Source organism: Gigantopelta aegis, unplaced genomic scaffold (genome assembly GCF_016097555.1).
Source record: "Gigantopelta aegis isolate Gae_Host unplaced genomic scaffold, Gae_host_genome ctg3246_pilon_pilon, whole genome shotgun sequence".
Lineage (NCBI taxonomy): Eukaryota > Metazoa > Mollusca > Gastropoda > Neomphalida > Peltospiridae > Gigantopelta > Gigantopelta aegis.
Genome location: NW_024533249.1, coordinates 12,112 through 33,493, shown reverse-complemented (window position 1 = coordinate 33,493; position 21,382 = coordinate 12,112). Strand labels below are relative to the sequence as shown.

General features: G+C 32.7%; 2 pseudogenes; one reads left to right on the top strand and one right to left on the bottom strand.

Moving 5' to 3' along the window:
* LOC121392002 overlaps positions 1–16,576 on the bottom strand; it is a 28,817-nt pseudogene extending 12,241 nt beyond the window's left edge.
* A 224-nt stretch (positions 16,577–16,800) lies between these two features.
* Positions 16,801–17,947, top strand: LOC121392001 (annotated as a pseudogene).
* The last annotated feature ends 3,435 nt before the right edge of the window (positions 17,948–21,382 follow it).

Genomic DNA, 21,382 nt, shown 5'->3' with positions numbered 1-21,382 from the left:
ATTTGAAAAAAGAACAATATAGTCTATGTGTGATAAGAAACCATTATGTTGTCATGACTACTAACTCACTTTCTTTTTGCAGGTACTCCATAGTTCCCAATTAACGGATAAGTCAGTACTAATTTGTGCTTTATACGAAGGATCAGTAAGGGACTCGACATAACCAAACCATGCCTGTTTGAAAAACTGCAAAAGAAATTAATTTATATTTTAAAGGATTCTCATATACACACAGTTAGACAAAACAGCTGGAACAATGAATAACAAAGCTCTATTTAGTGTACTTTGAGTGGAACTTTTACAAACACAACATAATTTAGTAACTTTAAAAACCTACCCCACTTCTCCTGGAGTGTCAAGAATGGCGCCAAATCCCCACCCATTGTAAACAGTACCATCTTCTAGAACGAGGCTGGCACTTCTTCTCTCTAAAGCCCTGTTGTACCGCCACACTCGGCGCACCCACGTGCTTTAAATTGTATGGGCGTTGTTTAATTTAGTGGAAAATTGGAAATCATAAATAATGGCTGGTGGGAGTTTTACAGCGCCTACAAAATACAGGCGAACCTCCAACAAATAAATTATGGATGGAAGATGTAAATTGTCTGGTAGTCTACCTATCAATAATAATAATGCCACATCATTAGGGTGTGTGGACATAGCTAGTGTTACTATAGTTATAGCTGATTTTTTAGCATAACATAAGTTAGAACCCTTAAATTAAGTACTATTAGTAGACACTAGATGTATTTGTATTTATAAATGAGATATAGTCAGCTGTGACATAAATGACAATAGATTCAGAGTTCATTTAAAGATGTTTATTCTTAAGATATACAGTAATATTGAGAAATACATGTACAGCTTGTCACTCTATTCCTATCATTGTGTCACTATAATATAGTTAATGTTTCCTTAATTATTATGATAGTGATTTTGTGTGTGTGTATATATATATTATATATATATATGGTTGTCATGGTAACTGTATTTCTCATTCTTACCTAGATGATAATGTAAACGTCTCATTAGAATGACAAAAGAATTGGATGAGACAATCTGACTTCATTTTAATCAGGAGACAGGATCTCAATGCATGATAAGTATACAATTAGTATACAGTAAGTATACAGTAAGTATATCGTATGTAAATTATAATAAATGTACAGTAAGTGTATCATATGTATATAGTAAGTATACAGTAAATATATATAAGTATACAGTAAGTATACAGTAAATATATATTAAGTATACAGTAAGTATACAGTAAATATATATTAAGTATACGGTAAGTATACAGTAAATATATATTAAGTATACGGTAAGTATACAGTAAATATATATTAAGTATACGGTAAGTATACAGTAAATATATATAAGTAATACAGTAAGTATACAGTAAATATATATTAAGTATACAGTAAATATATATTAAGTATACGGTAAATCTATAGTAAAGTATAAGTATACAGTGTTCACAAGTTTATTTCTTCCACAATGTTTGAAGGTCTTTCCCAGAGTTCTCGTAAGTTATGTAAAGGAGAGATAGTTGAATGTAGTATATTGACTGTAACCAGTTATTCAACTATTTAATGTTTTTATTGTTACATTGACTAAATCAAGCTATATATGTCATTATATCATATTTACATCATCATTATATTATTACATCATCTTATTTGGTTACAGTCATTTGTACTATTATCAATGGAACCAGGAGATGAACGAAAGTATGACATATCAATGGACATGCTTTGTTGAGGGTGGCCTACTGTGCTAAATGTAAAAAGAGATTTTGGGACTTGGTCGTCAAGTTACAATGTGAGGCATGCAAGATGGTTGTAATAAGAGGGATTGTTACTATCTCCGTCAAGAAGAGATTTTGTGAAGGTCTCCTGTAAGTAAAAATTATCAACAAATAAGGTACAACCACTATCTCCTTGCTAGCCTGCAAGACAACAGGAGAAGATCTCTCTGAGAAAAAAACAGCCGATCCTTCCATGATTTCTTAACAGTATGTAATTGATCCATCCATCCATCCATTTATCTATCAATGCTTTCATTCATCCATGATCCATACATCAATGTTAGCTGGTAAGAGTCCATTTTTAAGAGGTCATCCATGATATGACAGATTAGAGCACTGAAGATCAAGGTATTCATCTGTCTATCTAGTCCATCTATCAATTCATTCATTCATCCATCCATCTACCAATTTGTCTATCAATCCATTCATTTGTTCATTGATCTATCCATCCATTTCTTCATTTATTTTAGAGAAGGCAATATGAATTCCTCGTTCATTATCAGTTAAAGCAGTTCAAGTGGGGTGTGGTCTCAACACACAACTCTTTACAATGATATCTATTCAACATCTGTAGGTAATCAAAGGCTTTCTTAATAAAAATCCAGCTGAATGCTTAGGTTGTCATCCTCAAACTGTATTTCTGATGTTATGAATCATGCCTTTTATAAACTATGAAATGTAATACAACCACATAACTTGTTTTACTTGTTTTTCTAGTTGCGTTGTCATCAGATGATGCCTTCATGCAAACCTAGAATTGATAGCAAGCGAGGTCCTTCAAATTTAATCCAGTTTATTACCTATCCAGTTCACTCAAGAAGTACTATATAAATTTATAATTAGTGACTTAAAAGAGGATATATAGTAGTGACATTGTAGATATTGTTTTAGATGTAGTAGTTGATAACATATGAACATTATATATAATAACAAGTAAGTTGGTGGTTGACCTTAATAGACAATAGTTAGACTAAAACTTATTTTCAACATATTAAGTAACAAGTATATAATCATAACATTTGTGTACAATAAATGCTATCTCTGGCTTTTATACTTGAGTGAGTATAATATGATGTACTACTTTATATATGATATCCTGGAAGTTTAACACTTTATTTTGGTAATCTCTCTAACCACAGTGATGTCATTATGGTAATTGATCAGTCAGAATTTGCTGGTTTGAGTACATACATCAATCTTTTGCTTATGTCAAAGTAGAAGAGATTTAGGTCACATCTCCCTTTCTCTCGTCTCTCACTCTGAATGTAGAATCAATATAGATTTGAATGATAATTATTTTAATTATAATGAAACTGTTAATCATGATATTATTGATTGTAATGATTTTTAATGGTCAAAATTTTTATTGCTAAATTTTTACTTAAATTATAAACTTTGTTGTTGGTGATCTCTACAAAGATGTGTATATGTTCATTAATCTAGTTTGGTAATTAAGTTACCAGGCAAATAATTTCTGAAAATTGAAAATTAATTAAAAACTGGGTATGACAAATTGATAATAAGATGAGTCACTCGCTTGCTGGAAAGTAGAGTGTGAAGTCGTGCATTCTGATGGGTCGGTTATAAGTTCCCGCCATTTATGATATTAGTTAACACATTCCAGCACGGGACGGCACGCGCAAGATGGCTTGCAAGAGAGCTGAGACCATGATCCTTATTGTGACTGACAATAAAAGGGACGGAGCTTTGTCAGACCATGTTGTTATCATCGTTGGATCGTCTCGCAGTTGGATCATCTCGTTGGATCGTCTCGCCGTTGGATCATCTCGCGTTGGATCATTTCGTCGTTGGATCTTCTCGTCGTTGGATCTCATCTTTTTTTTTTGTCATCCTTTTTTTTATTTTTGTAACTTTTCTTTTTTTTTTTTTTCATTTATTTCTTTATTGATGGTCTAATCCTTTTTCTTTTCTACAGATCTTACTGTTCCTGATGCGCTTTGATGTTCTCTGACTGTTCTAGGCTATGATGTTCTTTGATGTTCTCTGACTGTTCTAGCTCTGGGGTTCTTTGATGTTCTGACTGTTCTGATGTTCTCTAATGCTCTTGACTGTTCTCTGGATGTAAAAGATGAGTCGCTCTCCTGCTCAGTCTTTCCTGTCTTCCTTCAAGCCTCTTTCCTCTTCTTTTAATTTTTTATTTTTATTTTATTTTGGGCTATTCAGCCCATACACCATACACACAATCATACAAATCCTATTAATTATCTTCCCCCTGCCGCTGGCGGCCCAAAAAAATTTTTTGTTAATATCCGAGGCCGCACAGGTGGCGGGGGGAAGCTCGATCTTCTAGGTGCGTATGTGTGTGCTCTGTGTGTTGGTGTGTGTGTTGTTTCGTCCCTTTTCACTTCCTCTGTCTCTCTTCACTCTCCATCCACTCATTGTCACCATCAGTTCATAACTACTCTCTTTTTCTTCCCTGCAGGAGCAGCACTGGTGAAAAAGGTGAAGCTGTCTCTCCATCCATCCATCCACTTCTCATCTGTTCTTTAGCAACCAGTTGTTATTCTCTCTTTCTCCCTCTATGTTCTCAACTGGGTGGACTGACTGGACTCTTGGGAACTCTCCATCTTCTCTTTCCTACAATTGCTGGATTGGAGACCTTCACTGGACTTTTTGGGGACTCTTCAATGGTGGACTGACTGGACTCCTTGGGAACTCTCCAGCTTCTCTTTTCTACAATATTGCTGGATTGGATGGAGACCTTCACTGGACTTCTTGGGGACTCTTCAACTGGTGGACTGACTGGACTCTTGGGAACTCTCCAGCTTTCTCTTCTTACAATATTGCTGGGATGGATGGAGACCTTCACTGGACTTCTGGGACTCTTCAGATACAGAAACTGTCTTTAAAAATATATATTTTTATTTTAGTCGCCATTTTTTTTTATAATTTTTCTTTTTATATACTTTTTTTATTACTGTTTTAAAAACCATTTTTCACTAAAATTTGTCAAAAGTCAATCTTCACTTAGTTTCAAAGATATTTTAAGTTAATAGTTATTATCACAACTTTTAACTACTGAATTAGTTTAGAATCATTATTATTACAAATTTTTACTTTTTTGATATAAACTGAATTAGTTTTAGAATTCATTTTACTTACCATTGCTGTTATATATTTTAACAATAGTATATGCATTTAGTATTATGTATTTTATATTCTATTTTTATTAGCAAATATTAATTTTATTTTTTGCAAAAAAATAATATTAAAAATCTATTAAACGTTTGCTCGTTAGGCTTGTGCAAATGATTGATATTTTCCCGCCATAATAGTGGTCACGGTTTCCTTGCTAGATGTATCACACGTGCTGATGACAATTTTCCGCCTGACCAAATTAATTTCTGTTGTTAATTTTTAAACTATTCTTTTTAGATTTTTTAATCATTAAAATTAAAGTATTTATTATTATTAATTTGTTGTATTTTACCTATTTAAAGTTTAGGGTTCAGTGTCAATCAATGGACACAAATTCCACTTTTTTAATGATAGACAAATTGTTAAAATACTTAAATTTATAGCATTAAATTTGTACCATCATTATCATGTAATCTTAAATACAAATGAGCACACATTAATTATATTTAAAACTCTTCTTTTAAATTTGTCCTTAACATTTTTTTAATCTCTAAAATCTTTTTAGATTTTTTAATCATTAAAATTAAAAGTTATTTATCACTTAATTGTGTTGTATTTTACCTATTTAAAAGTTTCGGGTTCAGTGTCAATCAATGGACACACATTCCACTTTTTTAATGATAGAAAATGTGTTAAAATACTTAAATTTTATAGCATTAAATTTGTACCATCATTATCATGTAATCTTAAATACAAATTGAGAACACACATTAATTTATTTAAAACCTCTTCTTTAAATTTGGTCTTTAACATTTTTTTAATCTCTTAAAATTTGTCATTAACATTTGTTTATTTTTTAAATCTCTATATGCTTAATATTAATTTTTAACCATTATATTATAAATGCAATTATTTACATTTATTTATTTTTTTACAATCTCTATTCTTAATATTAATTTTTTAACGATTAATTTTTTACTAATCAATATATTATCAATATTATAAACAATTTAAAGTCAATTTCATTAAGTTATATTTTAATTTTTTTATAATCGATTATTACAAATATTATAAAGTCAATTTCATTAATTATCAATAATTCTAATTATTATTCTAAACAATCACAATCTTTTTAATTATGAAAATTTTAAATGAATTCATAGTTATAGTTATACCAAAACTGGTTACCAATACTAGTTTATAAGAGGTATGATATATATTAGTAAACAATAACACATTCATAGTAAACAGTCAGCATCACAGATAACATAGAGATATCCCCATAAAACAAAAACAGACATTTATATTTTTTTTTTATTTTGTTGGTGTTCCATACATTGTTATTCCCCTGTTCAGGCTCTCAGAGTCCCTCTCAGAGTTGTGAAACATACCTCCAACAGAAAAGGTTGTTGAATAGCGTACCACCATTCAAAATGGGTAATGTGTATGGAGTAGACTATAGCAAAGTAAAAAGGATAAATAATGGGCCACATGTAATATATACGCCACTTGTGTTCACCCGTCCTCTTAATAACTGATAGCACATAGGATACCAGTGATACAGTTATCACAATATTTGATAGCAAGCGAAGTGATATGAACACATTTTAGCAGCTGTCTTCACGTAATAGAGGCTCATCCAATTCAACCTAGAGAGAGAATTTTTTAAACTACTGATAATTGTTTTTCTGATGACTGTTGGTTTGAACGACAGAATGAATCAACATTACACAAATAAACTAACAATGTTAGAGTTTTTTGTTGTAGTCACCTACACAACATGATGATAATTTTTATCTATCAAGTTTTAGATATAGTACGAATAGTATTAGTCACTATAAGTCAAAGGATATCTATCATACTAGTAGTTCAAGCAAACTTAAAACAATACAAGCTAATGATAGAGAGATGAAGAAAAGTAAGTAGTGGATAAATGTACCTGTGTAATTGTAATGAAGCTTGAACATCTTCAATCGCTTGATTATCAGCCAGCTCCACAGCAGGCTAATGGCCACCACGTGGTATGATATGGGGTGGTTTAATTTATAGTAGCTCAATTGGAAGTGATAAAATGGCTGTAATTCTTCACTGGGAGTTTTACAGCCACTACAATGCACCACCAGCACCTGATGAAGCTGAACCTCCACAAATAAATTATGGATGGGAGATGTAAGTTGTTTAGTAATCTATACAATTAATGTACTTATATGTTCTTATCACATGACAAAAACAAGTGTTCATGTGATTATCATGAAGGTACGATAGTAGTTGTGATATCAAGCAAGAAGATTTAGGCTGGTGTCAGTGTAAATTAGATATGCCTACCAGTTATGACTACTTGCACATTAATTAATTATTAATTAATAATCTAACAAATTAATAGAATAGTATATGAATACATACGCCTTTCCTATTTGGATTATATTATCATGATTAGTGCTAAATATATAGCGGGCATTTTCATATTAGACTTGTGCTTTTAGGATTTGAAGATTTAGTGTTTTTTGATTAGATGAAAGTCATGAAACCAATTCAATGTTGTATAATTTAAGATCTTTTAAATCATTAATTGATGGTTCATTTGTTAAAGAAGTGGACTAGATTTTATACATAAATTACCATAATATAATATGTGAATCAAATTTATGAAGATTTTATTTATCATCAATACATTTTATTCTTAATTCATTATGATACTCATTTAAGAACCAATCATGTGATCAATATGGACCTCCAATTTCATTACTTTCTTAGTTAGAACCACACATGGATGAAGCCTTTGTACAGAATATGTACGCACAGTTTGGTTATAAGTACTTTCAGTCAAAATGATTCGTAATCTTCAAACCGGGGTATATAGATTATACTTGAGAAATGCATGTACAATCAATTGTACATAATCTGCTATACTTCCTCAATTGAAAAAACATCCTTAGAGTTCATTATATTAATATTGCTTGACATAAGGCACACGCCTGACAGGTATAAAAGGGTTATAAAAAAACATCTACACACTCTGCTTTGTTTTTTATGCTGTATCAAACATGCTTGAGAGTTAGATAGAACCCTACTATGGTATATAATTTTGTTCTAGGTTAGATTACTGGATAATTATGTATCCTTGTCATATAGGATGATGGCTAGGTACTGTTTTGTTAAATTTGCTGATCCAATGACAGCAAAATCTGCCTTTACATCTCAAGAAAGAGCGCATGCATGGTTGTGTTAGTGTTAAGTATTGTACAGTGGAAATTTAACATGTTCTAGTTTGTTATTTTAGGGAAAGAAATTTAAATTAAATTGGCAAGTAAGCGACTTGAAGCAGGGTGATGTACATTATCTGTTTGTTATATTTATTTTTTGCAATTTGTTCTCTAGTAGTTACAAAAGGAACACAATGTGTTTGTGGCTGATTTAAGTCCGGATGTCACTAGTCAACAGTTATGGTAAACTAGCAGCTGTATATATATAGTATAATAAGAATTTTCTTTATGTAGGAACACTTTTTTGAAAAGATATAAATCAGTTCGGTTGCTAAAGGTAGCAAATTTGTGTGTGTATGAATCGCTAAATGGACAGATAGATGGATGGATGAATGGTTGATGATAGATGGATTGATTTTTTTATCCTAAATTATAGTAATTGAAGATGAGACGGTACAAGTAAAGGATAAGGGTTTGTCAGGTTTGTGATCAGTCAGAACGTGATCGCTCGTTAACAGAAATAGATAATACTCTTGGACTAGGTAGTAAAGCTATAAAGATCAGAGAGGCTTTACACCAAACCACAGTAAATATATTAATTTAATTCTTGTTCTTTTAGTATGAGAATGAGGATGGATTGATTAGAAGATAAGATGGATTGTGAATGAGGATTCAAATGGAAGATTTTTATATGAGAATAGGGAATGAAGATGGATGGATTTTAGCAATGGAGATCAAAGATTTGGAATGAGGGATGCTAGAATGGAAGTATAGAATGAAAGAGGTGTGTGTATTCTATTTCAGAACAAATCCATTTGCTGGAATGATGATGATGTCAAACCACGCCACAGAACACCACAACCCACCCACCACGCAATATGCACCACGCTACTAACCCCACCCTCATTTTACTGGACATTCAGGAGTCATAATACAGGGATCTGGCTCGGACAGTATTTTAGGCCAACCTCAAGTAGCTACATAACTCTCAGCAATATCCGCAACAGTATCCACAAGGACAACAACGAGTATGTAACCTAAATCAGTTTATATTCACTTTGTCAGTTGTCACATGATTATAACTTCTAATAACTATGCATTAATAAGTGTATTGGCTTATGACAGGGACTTTTAATATAAAAATATGAAATGATATTCTGAGTAAAAAAAATAGATTTTGTTAGCAAAATTAGCTATGTAAGTAAAACATGGTGTAAATATTGTTAACAACTAGATAAACACAAATAGACAGGAACTACTTCAAAATAAATTTTATTATAGCATTTTCATAAATTTATAAGCAAATCGTAAAAATTTACCCTATTCTAACTTCAATTAAGCAATTATTATAATATATTACATGTACCTAATATCTTGGTTTTACCATTAATTCATTACTGGTAAACTTAATTTTATATTTGTACACTTCCTTATGCAGTATAATCCTCCATACCTCCAGCTGTTGATCCTGATGATATTAAGTGGAAGGTATGTGGTAACCATTTTTAATCTAATTAATGTAATGGTAATTATAATACCCTCGCTCATTGGACAAGTATGAGTTCAAATTAAATGTTTCTTATTATAGGGGTCTCCTCTTTTTAGAGGTTTATTTAACACACATATGACAGAATAACGTCCCCAGTAGTGATTTGTGTTCACATATTTTAGAACGTATATTAGAATTCGTGCATGTACTAACTAATGATGGAACATTCATAAAGGACATTATAAAAATAGAACCATCCCCTTATATCGAGGATACATTTATTGTATATAATACTAGCAGTATTTCATGTATCTAATAAACTATGTTAAGAACATTTTGCCAGGTGGCTCTTTTTTTAATTTCTTTATTTTAGTTCCTGTTATATTTCCTAATGTCAAAAGACAATCCAAGATCTTTAATGAGAAAAGGTGAGATTGATTTCAACTCTAATTTTAACCTAAAGTTTGTACTACAACATTTAATGTTATTTTTTAGTGTATGGAGGACATGATAATAACTATGGTCTACTAGTTTTCATAACATCAAATATATCATAATAATACTAACTACTTCTAACAGAACTGAACTATGTGTCTCGAATTCTATAAAGAACTCTATAATTTAGTACTAATTCTTTCTCCTAAACTTTTCATCTAACCAGATCTCTTGTGCATGTAACTTTATTGCTTTATGATAATATCTATTATACTAGATAGATACATTGGTTTCTTCTACTTAGACATTTTATCTCAAATTGGAAAGAATCAAGATGGCCCCATTACCCATATATTAGTAACTTGGATTAATTTTAAAAGTTGATAATTTGGTTTCCAAGTTAAATAATTTAATGATTTTCAATATCGATAATTTGCATAAAACTAATTCCAATTAAGATGTCCTTTGACACTGGAAAAATGTTAAAACTGTAATGTTACTCCAGTCCTAGTGAGTGAAGAATACAACTAATGGTCTGTTTATGAGGTAAGATAAGGTTTTTCTTGTAAGGACCAACAAGTGAAATGACAGTTCAAATATCCCCACCTGGGACACTAGAATAAATATTATAAAAAAGAAAAGGGTTTGTAAAATAGAGAAGTACTTTATGTATGAAAATTATAAGTTTAAAAGTCGAATTAGCATATTTTTAAATCTATAAGTATATTAAAATGATATGACTTGTATACTTCTATCTGTAGTACATGTTTGGGTATTTAGGATCACTAGGATTTAATATATAGGATCAAGTGACTTTTTATATATGGGTATCACCTGCTTTATATATAGGATCAAGTGATTGTAATATGGGATCACATGATTTAAATATAGGATCAAGTGATTTATATATGGGATCACATGATTAATGTAAGGATCAAATGATTTATTTTAATATATAGGATCTTCCTCTTTTTGTCAGTAGAGGAACATTAGAGAACACAAGGACATTTATTGTACCAGAATATTAATTAACACATTATAGCATACATAATTAGGTTACTAAGCTAATTATGACTATGATGGAAGATAATTAAAACACATCAATTTAAAATCATTGTCAATAATATAATAAAATAATAATTCATAAGATAATATAAAATTAAAAAAATAATTCTATTAATGAAAATATTTTATTTTTAAAATGTAGAAAAAGAAAAAGAACCAGCGCACTGAAAAATTATATAATTTTTATGATATTAACGGTCTATGTATTCTTAGATTAGTATCATATTGTACTTGTCCTTGTTGAAAATATATCTCTTCATTTGTAACCAATCAGAATAATTAAAGTCTGGATAAATACAGTTGATTTCTTTTAAAACATTGTCCCATTAGATCTGAACCATGTACGCTATTCCTTGTGTAGTAAGTCCATATTTCCCTAATAGTGGTTGTTGCATGGAGTTTAGCTCTGTCAGATAAAGACATCAAATAATGTGTATTATTTATCATGTTTGGGGTACACACAAAGGTTAACATTTGTTGTATATGGACAATTAAGTTATACATATAGGTAGTAATGTAGGAGTGAGATTGATATGATATTTATTCAATGTTGCATATATAACATATCTAATGATAATATGAACACTTTGTGGTATATATTGTTGTCCTTTTCATTAATCTTTTGTTTCACTGAAACTACCTATGTATAGTACTTGCCTTGCTAAATGTAGTGATTCTAAAAATAAACAACCCCCCCCCCCCCCCCCATCTATTGAATATTAATTGTTGTAGTAATTTTTCGAGCAATGTCTATGATTTAACCTAAATGTAATCTTTTATCCCATACAAATATTAACATAGTAAATAGTAGACCATACAGGAAGATATAAAAACACAGTTTAGATAAATTATTGGATTTATAAATGTACATGGTACTTTTACAAGCACATGTACATGATATATATTACATACATGTAATGTACACAAGTATATTTACAAGTACATGTATATGTACGATATGACATACTTGTATGTCCTTGTTGGTCCAATTAATGTCCGCCATTTTTGTATGACATGCATCACAGCTAATATTAAAGGATTAATTGGTCCACTGCTCATAAATGTAGTCAATCGTGTAAAGAAAAAAAAAACGGATATGAGAGTGTAAGAAATAATTAATTAATGCCACACCCACTTGTTCACTCTGTGTTTTTCACTAGTTTCTAAAATAAGTTTCTGCTCTTGTAAAAACTCATGTGAGACCTTTGACCTCACAATGTAGACAAACCTTCTTGAAGTATCAACTGTTGTACTGCCTATGAACAGAGAGAGAATTGTCACACATTTAATAGATAGGGTTAGGAGCACTTGATCTGGAAGCTACAACTTAATTAGGACAGTGTGAATTTTAAAAATCTATTACTTTATATACTCATAAAAACATGTACAATACTAAGGTCATTTTATTATCATCAACTATGGTTATAGTTAAGTGTAAACGTTTATAAACATTTACCAGGAGCTCATGGATATTGTACCATATTATAAACTATAAACTATATTAGTCCACAGATGTAGATGATAAATTAAGTATGAAATAACACCTCACATATTGAAATTCAACATTGTGTATCGTTGGAATCTTCTCTTGTCATAGGAACTTGGATCATTGTTCTAACCATCTTTGACTCAAGATACTAATTATATGATGACTTTGACAAACTAGGTTGTACTCAAATTTTAGCAATATATAAATATCCTTTTGATAATAATTAATTTTAGTCTGTGAGATACGATACTGATAATCTACATAACAACACATCTATTGAGCAATCATTTTAATAAAGGAAACAAAATCATATGTTCGGGGTGACCACACTTGTCTTAAACTGGTTATTTTGTTCTCATATCATTCTGGATTTACCTTAGCACTCGCTGGTCTGGCTGTCAAGTCTGTTTCAATATAGCTAGTGTGAGCTGTAGTTTGGCGAGGTAGCTGCTTCATTGGAGAGGGTAAATAACTATGGAATCTCGTTAGCAATGATTGCTTCGTTAATTAGTTATTGAAGATAATTGAACAATAAAATAATTAAGATAAATAATAATTGATAGAAAAAGGACACAAACATTGTATATGCATGTATTAAAACAGTAATTATTTGGTATAGTTTATGTCACAATCACAATGATAACATGCTCATGTGTTAATGACAACTCTATTTATTTATGACAACTCTATTTATGACACACTTTCCTACTCCCAAATGAAAAAATGGAGCCAAAACAATTACAATTATCAACAAACATAGCTGATACTATCACAAAATGGCTACTGTGAGTTTGACGATTACATCTGCTGGAGAGAGGGGAGGGCAGAGAGGAGAGAGAGAAGAGAGAGAGAGAGAGAGAGAGAGAGAGATTAGAAATGTACAATAATTCATTACTTTATAACGAAACAGCTGCTCCTAATTGTGACCTGCCCCCTCAACTTCTCCTGCTGCCTTTTCTACACTGTGTTTCAATATTACTGTATAAGTATGTCAAGCAACATAGCAGCTTCTGGGATTGACTTACCAATGTTTTTCGCTTGTTCTACAACCATAACCTTGTATGCTGTTCATAATTTCTATGAAGTTGTACCATGTCATTCTTGAGGATTAACAAAAGAGTATCATGTTCTGTTGTTCATCTCTCTCTCTCTGTCTCTCTGTCCATCTCTCTATCTTTCTGTCCATTTGTCCACCCTTCTGTCTGTCTATCTGTCTTTTGTCCATCTCTCTGTCTACCTTGTCCATCCATCCATTTATCAGCATGCATCTAACTATCCATTCCTTACAGCTAATCCTTCCTAATCTGTGCTCTTTCTTCAGTATATGAGACATGAAGTTGATTTTGTCTCTGTACTTGTTGAGCTGTTTCTAACAATGCAGCGCTATCATCATCATGATTAGTAGACTAGTATGATAATAAAAATAAGTAGTATTATAGTAAGACTTACCACAAAAACTGTCTGTGACTCGAGGTCTTGGATTTTCTTGCAATCGATTAACAACAGTCTAAAAAGAATAATAAATAAACATTTCTAATTATAATTAGATATAATTTATTTGGTTCATTTTTTATCTTGCATTAATTTTTTGTTCTTAGCGTACCTCATAAACTTGTGAGAAAATTCATTTGCAGCTTTACCAAAGTTCTTACGAAGGGATTCGATAGCAATAGCTTGACCTCTCTATCAAAGATTAAAGGCTAATACCCACACCACAGGACACACTTCTCTAACTTACATCAGAAGTATTTCCATATTTAGCAATTAAAACATTAAACAGTCAGTTGTAGCTCTACTAGATCAAATGCAGATTTCTTTAACTCATGACTAAACAATTTAAAATAAAAACACAATGAAAATTGTGAATAGGATAAAGTGAGTTTCCATACCAACACAACCCCTTTCTGAGGAGTGGTAAGATGTTCCACTAACTAATATGATTAATGTCATGAATATAGAAATAAATTACCATGTATACTAATTACTTAGGTCATGTTATAGACTTTATTAATGATAACTATTGTCAACTATTAAAGAGAAGAAAATAGCTGGGTTTTTTTAAGAAAAGAAGGGATGGACTGGAAACTATGAATTCACCTATTCTGCCCTTAAAAAGTGTTATTTAGGAGGCATAGGTATACCTATTATAATGTGACTGGTCAAAGAAATGTTATAATACAATATTATGGCAATACTTAGAAATCAAAGAAACTACATCTCAGTCAACTTTGTCAATTGAGGTTTTATAGATTAGTATTCCTGTAACCAACCACCTCAAAGGTACATACATTTAACACTAGCAGTTGTTTCATTCTCTCAATTGTAATGTCTTGTGATGACTGTATAGGTACCTGAAATAATATCATCTAACTTAAATCACTATGGTCCAGCTAACTGTTTAAATAAATATAGCTAGTGGCGTATAATGTATAAAAACTGTATTATTCTTTGGTATAATTACTTACTACACAATCAAGACAGGTTGGCTCTTTATGTTTTAATAAAGAAATACTGATAATTTGGGACATTAAATTTTGTAAAAATTTAATTTGATAGTAGTTGTTAAAGATATAAGATTAAATAAAACAATTCTATTGAGGCACTCTAGCTACATGGAAATGATAGTAGGGAAATGTTACAGGAAAGAACTAAGTGCTTTATGGGCAACAAGTTATGAATAACGGTCTGTTTTAAAAAGACCATTTCTGTTGACTTACATTCTGACTCTCAATACTCAACATCATCATTTCTTGTACCTATCTTTTTAGAGAGAGACTTCAGATCATTAGCTAGAAGGAGAAAGAAAAAGGGGGAGATAGAAAGAGTTCAGACAACAATGACATATATACTTACTTTGTTGTGCTAATCTCTCGACATGCATCAGCAATTCTCTGCTGCATACGTACAAGTCGGCATCTACAAGGACACAAGACACAGTGGAATATATACATATAATATATATATATATATATATTATAATAAATTATGAGTAAAAGATTACATTTGAAAGAGGTCATTCATTAAACTACCTCTGTCTGAAGCTGGTTGAAATCCTGTAGTTGGTCCTGCTACACTGCCAAGCTCCTGCTGGACCAAAATCATCAAAGGGATTAGCCATAATCACTGTAGACAAGAAAAGAATACAAGCTATAGGACAGCACAAAAATGTCATGTGATAAAAATTTTAACCCCTAAATGACTGCCCGTAACGATAATAGCCTGCAACTCACGTGTTGTAGACGACCAAAGTTGGTATATCTTTTATCTCGTGGTTATTTCAAGTAGACACGTCAAGGGACTGTCTGAAAAAGCAATTCGCTGTGACTTCTTCTGTTTCGTCTCTATCTCTCCACTGATCTCAATCAGTAAAGAACTGGCAAGTAAGTTTGCAAACAATTTCAGTCATTTATTATACACACAACCAGAAATGTGTTGTCAGGCTTTGCATGCAAATTAATAGACAACACTTCACTCTGTACATTGCAGTCTAAGTTTGCCCTTCCATATCTAAATGTGTTATGTCGAGGTTGTCATTGTTACACAGTATGCTAGACTTGTTCACTGACAATACTGTGAGCTAAAGTTCAAAGAAGCAATGCAGTGTAGTGTCTGATGGCATGTAGCCCATAGTTAAGCTTTCAATCTACATTACATTAGTGTTATTAAAATGATTATTTATTCTCTGATCCTCCAGGTTGTCATGGCTACAAATAAAACTCTTCTTAATGAGTCACGTCCCCATACCTAGATAAACTCTTTAAAGATGATCCATACCTCCAATCATTTGAAAGTGATCTCCTCCTTCGCTGGCATAAATACGCAGCTTTCGCAATAATATTGAAAAGAACGAAGGCAGTCTTAGTCAGTTTGGGTTGGGTTATCAGAACTATGGCTTAAGACAACTACCTAATGGAGACATAGAGTATTTTGAATGGGTACCCAATGGAAAATCTGTCTCTTTGGCTGGTGATTTCAACAATGGGATCCATCGTCTCACGTATGTAAACAGGAGGAGCATGGAAAGTTTTCCTTGAAACTCCATCTAATGCGAGGAGCTCCTATAATTCCTCACAATACCAGTGTAAAGGTAGTTATACAAACCAAGGAATGGTCGTACACTCTGGCGTCATTCTCCATGGACTAAATATACAGTTCAGAATGAGAACACATTGGAGTACAAACCACATCATTGGGCTCCACCCACTCCATACCAATGGGGCAACATGGCCATCCTGCTAAGCCTCAAAGTCTGAGGATATATGAAGCTCATGTGGGTATATCTTCACCTGAGCTAAAGTGGCTAGTTACTGCTACTTTGCTGACAAATATTCTTCCTAGGATTGCTGACTTGGGATATACTTGTGTAGAACTGATGGCTGTGATGGAACACGCTTATTATGGCCGCTTTGGATATCAGGTGTCCTGCTTCTTTGCGGCTTCAAGTCGCTATGGCAACCCAGACGATTTGAAGTACTTAGTCGACAAAGCTCATGGACTTGGTTTAGTTGTGATATTAGATATTGTACATAGCCATGCTGCTAGAAATGTGGAAGATGGATTAAACCAGTTTGACGGGACAGATCACTGTTATTTTCATGAGGACCAAGAGGTGACCACACTCTCTGGGATAGCAAGATATTTAAATACACATCATGGGAGGTTCTGCGTTTTCTCTTGTCTAATCTACGCTGGTACATTGATGAATACCGATTGAGGGTTTCGTTTTGACGGAGTGACATCAATGTTATATCACCATCATGGGATAGGAACTGGATTTTCCGGTGACTACAAGGAGTATTTGCAATGTTTCCGTTGATGTCGATGCTGTTGTGTACCTCATGTTAGCTAACAGTAGTGCTACATGATAATTATCCTTTTTTATAACTATCGCTGAAAGATGTTTTGGTATGCCCTCTATGTCGTCCTCTGTTGAAGAAGGTGGAATTGGATTTGATTATCGTCTCGCTATGGCTATTCCTGACATGTGGATCAAATTGCTTAAAGAGGAAAAAGGATGATGATTGGGGAATGAGTACTATTTGGTGGACCACTGACAAATCGACGATATCATGAAAAGTGTGTGGCTTACGCTGAGAGTCACGATCAAGCTCTGTGGGTGACAAGACATTAGCTATGTGGTAATGGATGCCTGAGTTGTATTGGAAACATGAGTACTGTTTCTCCTCGTACACTTGTTATTGATAGGGGAATGGCTCTTCATAAGATGATTCGTTTGGTCACTATGGGGTTAGGTGGAGAGGCTTATCTCACGTTATTGGCATGAATTTGGACATCCTGAATGGTTGGATTTTCCACGAGAGGTAATGGACAAAAATAGAATGGATGAAAGAATTAATTGATAGATGGAATGGACGATAAATGTATGGACAGAAAAATGATGGATGAAGAAGGAGTGGTGGATGGATAGAGAGAGGTATACAGGCTGTAAGTATGAATGCATGAATGGGATGGCATGGATGTATGAATGGATGCATGGATATATGAATGGTGCATAGACAATAGAGATATAGGATGGACATTAAGATGAAACAGACCTCATAAGTATTTTCTTTCCTCATAGGGAAATGGGGTTTAGTTATAAATACGCCAGACGTCAATTAATCTTGTTGATGATAGTCTACTTCGTTATAGTATTTTACGAGATTTTGATCGAGATATGCAACATTTAGAAGCTGCACATCTTTTCTCTCAAGTCGTGCTTCATACGTCAGCAGAAAAACATGACGGTGACAAAGTTTTGGTTTTTGAACGAGGACATGGTCTAGTTTTTTATTTTCAATTTCATCCTACACAAAGCTTTGTGATTATCGTTGGGGGTGTGCTTCTTCCAGGACCATAAAAGATAGCTTGAATACAGACAGGAAAATGTATGATGGACATGATGCATTGATGAAAGTATTAATTTTTTTCCTAAAATGAAGGTGACTTTGATGGTCGACCTCATTCTTTATATGTTTATATTCAAGTTAGAGTGGCTATAGTATATGCAAAATTGAAACTTAAAATCAGTAATATTTTGAAATTTGTGTGCTTTATTAAAAATAAAAATTTGCTAATACCGTAAGTTTTAATTATTCGTATAACGAATAAATTGGGCGGTCTGAATTTCAAGCATGGCGTGTTAATTGAGAAATCCGGTTGCTGTCAGGAAGAAGTTGGTTCCTTCCTCTTTTACTTTCGACACGATAAACAGACCTTCACAAAACACTCGGAATCAAAGGTGATAAGAAAGAAGCTTTTATTTCTATCTTTTAAACACGTTCGTGTGCTCTTCAAGAACATGGCTAGGTCAGAAGTTAAAGCAGCTAGTCAAAGAAAGTTTTCAACGTCCTAGTACGCCATATATCAGACCTAAATCTAAGGTATTGTACACAAATACATAACGGAAAAAAAAAAAAACATACTCAATTGTAGTAAGCTTTTATGTTAGCTCAGAGTTAAGATAGTGATAGTATTCTAGTAAAGGTATTCATTTGTTGTTTACAATTTAGTAGTAACTATAGCACTAGAGCCTTATCACAGTAGTTAGCTGGGACCTGTTACTAAGTCCAGGTTGTATTTGTTAATGAAAGCTACATGTAATATGTGAATTATTACTTTAAAAGCTAAGAATTGGAAGTTTTGATAAGTTTATCAGTCTGTCAATAATAGTTGCGTATATTTTTTTACCCGGTCTGCTTGTTTCTCTGACTATATTAATCTTGTTTTTTAGTAACCTACGTGTAGCTTTATAGCATTGATTGTGTATCATTTATTCATCTGTTCTTTTACTAGAGTTTTGTACAGACAGTTCAACGAGACTGGCTACCCCTTTCCAAATGGACAAGTCAAAAGAATGGAAGGAAATATGGTAGAGATGATCGAATGACCAAGCCCCCTCTATTATACAACGGCCCTGGTACACCCCCATCAAGTTACGAGGGGATCATTTAGAAAACATGGGCGAACACCACTCTATCAAGGAGCCGTGTACTCAGTACAGCACTCATTGGGGGGGGAACAGGATCACGAGATGTAATTACGAGAGGAGAGTCGGTTCCCTTTTTTAGCAGGAGAAGAACGAAATCTCAACTGTAAGTGACTACACATATCCTCGTACTGAGGGGTGGGATGTTAGGATTTTTTTCTCATAGTCAGAATCCCTTCCAATACAATTAGGATATAATTAGCAAAGTATGTTACATACAAAGTGAGAGAGTCCATTGGAGAAGTTAGTTTTTTGCTAAAAAATATCTCTAAATGCAGTGTGTGTCCTTAGAGAGTGTTTCAAAATTTAAAGTATTACTGTGTTATAGGATGATGAAGATATTGGATATCAAAGAGAGTGCTATGGCTCACTCTCAGTGCGCAATTAACAGATGTCGCATCCTACATACATATTCGTAATGGTTTAAATTCCTGCCACTGATGTTGGCCTCTTCTGATTCGTTACTCTCAAAGGTCCTCTTCGTCTTATGAAAAAAAATCAAGTGTCTTCTAACTCACCCCAAAGTTAAATTTGTCCTCAAGTCATCAGAGGTTACTCACCTCAACACACCTCAAGTCTCCCCCTGGAGAGACTTCACCTCCCTCTTCTTGCCGTCCTCAGCTTCAACCTGTTACAACGTGGATAAAGTCAGTAAGATTATCAGGCTGCATTACCTAAGGAATATAATAAGGACATTTAGTATACAGTTGTCAGATGTAGTGACAGCTCTTAACCTTTTAAGGGCTGAAAAAATACTATTGCAGATACAGTCAACTGCCAATTTAAAATTTACATATGACCGGATAAGTGCTATAAAGATTACCTATAATAAAACAAAATTTACATAAATTTTGACTTAATTATTAATACAGTATACTATATCAGTATCTATACCATTTACTATTACATGTTGTGTGTGTCCTAGGTACTATTGAAAAGATATACCATTAGCTGTTTACAGTAAATAAATGTACCTGTTACTACTATACTTTTTCCATTGAAAATGACTGTGGTGTAATGGAATTTCAATAATGACTTCTATGTCATCAACTAACTGAGCGTGGCATCATAGTTGGAAAGTTTTCTCGTGAATCATGTTGTAGTTGGTGTCTCTTCTTAGTCTAGTTAAGTTAAACTATTAGATCTAGGCCTTTGAATGGTGCAACTGTAAACCATTTCTCTCTATCTAATAATTACACTTAAGTTTGTGATCATTCTAAATGTGAACAGAGTATATATCTAATTACTTTTATGTGTTGAGATATATTTTCCTCCTATTTTAAATATATATCTTAATATAATTGTTCCTTTCTACTTTAGACTCCTAGCAGTTCTTCCTTCAACACGTCAATCATTCTCTGTTGCTGCTTTTTCAAAACTCCACCAAAACCTCCACTAATCTATCATTATCTCGTTCTTCCTTTAATCTCACATTTTATACTGGACGGACTGCCTTTGGTGGAGCATCTTCAGGCCAAAAACTGCCTCATTTCGCAAGAGAACTCGAACAGATAGCAGCTCTTTGAAAGTGAGACATTATCTGTATTTAGTACATGAACTATTAGGGATTATTAGGAGACATCTGCCTATCTCTTTTTCCTTATTTATCATAAACCAATGAGGTTTATATCCTAATAGATAATACACAAGCTAAAATAGATCATTTTTGTGAAGACATTCATGTATATTGATGATAGTAGGGAAGAATTATCAGTATTATCTATAGAGTTATATTGAGTGTATCAGTCAATTGAGTGTTACATAGAATGGAGAAAGAGTGAAAAGATCATTTGAATTGTTTTACATG